The sequence below is a fragment of the Meleagris gallopavo genome, chromosome 10, assembly GCF_000146605.3.
Source record: "Meleagris gallopavo isolate NT-WF06-2002-E0010 breed Aviagen turkey brand Nicholas breeding stock chromosome 10, Turkey_5.1, whole genome shotgun sequence".
In the NCBI taxonomy this organism is placed as follows: Eukaryota; Metazoa; Chordata; class Aves; order Galliformes; family Phasianidae; genus Meleagris; species Meleagris gallopavo.
Window position 1 is genome coordinate 26,430,252 of NC_015020.2, and position 2,786 is coordinate 26,433,037.

Genomic DNA, 2,786 nt, shown 5'->3' on the forward strand with positions numbered 1-2,786 from the left:
GGAAAAGCTCCATCTCGTCGGGGAAGAGAGGCCGCTGGGGTCACGCTACAGGGAAAAGTAGCTCGGGGCTGGCGGGTGGGCACGGTGCTGCCCCCGGAGGCTCGTACCACAGAACCCTGCCCCGGGGCAGCTTTAACTCTGAACTCGGTCACATCGTGGTACAGGCGGTTGTCACATACCGGGGTGAGGTGGTGGGGAGCTATCAGCCCCACCCTGCGCTGCACGGAGCTCTCTGGGCTGGGCACGCAACATCTGCGCTCAGCAGAGGCTGGCAGAGCTCAAAGGTCTCCCCCTGAGCTGCCTACGCTCACAGCAGGGCATAGTCCAGCTCCATCCCTGCCTGCGATAACATCAGCCCTGCGGCGTTACCCAAAGCAGCTGCCCTAGGGCTGGGCTCTTCTGCCCACAGGACCACTTCCTGCTTCACTTCCAGCTCATGACATCCTTCTCCGGCACCGAAGAACACAACAGACAACTACACAGAACCCTCAGCAGATACATCAATACCACACCAGGGGTTGGTTAGTTCATTTTATTTTAGATCCTAGGTGAGCTAGGGACAGACAGCTCCCATCCGACTATTTATAGCTTGTTATACTTCAGGGTATTAGTGGAAGAACAAGAACAGCTAGTCTACATGTGCGTATTAATCATCTGAAGCTATCCTATGACAATTCAGCAAGCTGAAATCGGGGGAGAGAGTGGTTCCTCAGAGCTGTCACAGCACTGATCCCTCCCCTGCTCTTTCTTCCCTGCATACCCATACAGCCAGCTGCACACACGGCCTCCGCCCACTAACATCTCAGGATGTTCCCGGCCCAAACACTGACCTCAGCCAATTCCAGTCTCAGCAATGGAAGGGGAACGCACAGGCTCTGGCTCCTGCTCACAGCTCTCTGTGCTATTCATTAAAGTGCCCCTGCCCTGGCCATACACAGCAGGAGGCCACACCGCCATCTCGCAGGGTCTGTCCATCCCCACAGATGTCACCTCACTCTCTCTGCCAACTCCTTCAAAATAAAAACCAAGATGTGTCTGTCCATGCCCTGCAATAAAGCACTAGACTTTATCTTTCCTTCAAGTTCTGCGGGTAAATGACCTGCCCTCCTGCTGACCTCACTGTTAAGCAGGCAAAGTCAGAGAAAAGCAGCATCGATTCCACCCCATCAGCATCCAGAATGGACCTGGGATGGCCCACTTCAAACCCCATCTCACCCCACTGCTCTCTCAGTGTGATGCTGAAGATTTCTTCCCCAACACTCCTGCCTGCGGCCAAGGCAGCAGGTCAGAGCCTTTCCCCCAGCACACTCGTGATGACTGAAAAGCAAACAGGCTGGGCTGTGACTCAGCCACCAAAGCAGAAGGGTATCACACACTGCCCTGTTCCTGTGCATACTTTACTGCCGAAATCAGCTGCAAAGTCATAGAGCTCAGTTTTGAGATAACTCTAGGACTTACAAAAAACCCCTCCGGTAGACAGAGCTTAGCACCCAGTACATCATGTGTAGAAGGCTCTGCCGCAGGCCAGGGCTGCCAAAAGGGACTTTCCGACTCACCCTATGCTCTTTCCACCCACCGCAACACAAGAAGACCTCAAGCCTGTGCTCTGCTGATCCTACATTCCTTTCAGTGCAGCCCCTCAGCAGTTCAGGGAATAATGGCAGTTTCCAAGAAAACTGGTAAAGGGAATGACTTCATTTACAACCAGGAGCAATTTCTGAATGACAGATTCCAACAGAAGAGAGTAAGGCATGATGTGCTCAGACATGATAAATCTAACTCACAGCACTGGCCCCACTCCAGCACAAGTGACTCAGTGGCTCTCACTAGTGATGGACCAACAGCTCTCAGAGACTGAAGATGAAGCTGGGCTGTAAAAGCAGACTGTCATGGGTAGCTCACAGCGCTAGGCAAGCACTAACCCTGCCTAGGGCTGGAAAAATCCAAGAATGGTTTTGATGTAGTAAAGCTTTCGTTGCCCATTGCCTGGTCACATACTGACCTGCTCCAAACTCAGAAACACACAGAGCTTCTCTTCTTCTTCCTGGGGTGAAGGCTGTCCCCCTCAACACCTCCACCTTTTCTCCCACGGCAGAGAGGAGCAGAGACCAGTGCTGCTTTGCCTGTTACTGCTCTCACCTCTGCTGTCTGGAAGAGCTTGGCCCTGCCTGCACATCTCCATGAGAACCGTAACAGATTAATTGTAACAGGCTTTTAGGAGAAAACCAAGGCTCAAAGAGCCTGGGAGAACAGCTGCTAGGCTACCAGCATGCCCTGGGCAGAATGCAGAATCAGAAGACTACAGAGAGGGAGGAAAGCAAATTATTCCCACCTCCTGCAGGGGAGCAGCTCCCCCAGCAGTTGCTGCTGTGCAATGGTGCTGAGAACCACAGGTGGCCACAGGAACAGGGATTCTATGTGATGTAATAGCACCCCACAGCACCCACATTCTTACTGTGCAAGCCTGTTGTGACACCTGGTGGCCAAAGGCACCCCTGCAGCACCCATCACCGGTCTGCTTCACTTCTCAAACCTAGATGAACGATCTCATTTCCACGACCTCATGTGAAAGCAGGAACAAGGCAAAGGAATGCAGTCAGGACACTTGGGCTAGGGCACAGTGACCTCTGTACACCAAATGCTCTCAGATGCAGCTCACAGTTCTTTGTCCCGTACCATGACCTGCCATGCAACTCTGTAGCCCTACCCACTTCCGTTTGGAGCAGAGCACAGCCTGCAAAGAGCAAAAGTTATGGAGCTGCAATGGATACACCGGGAGAAGAAAC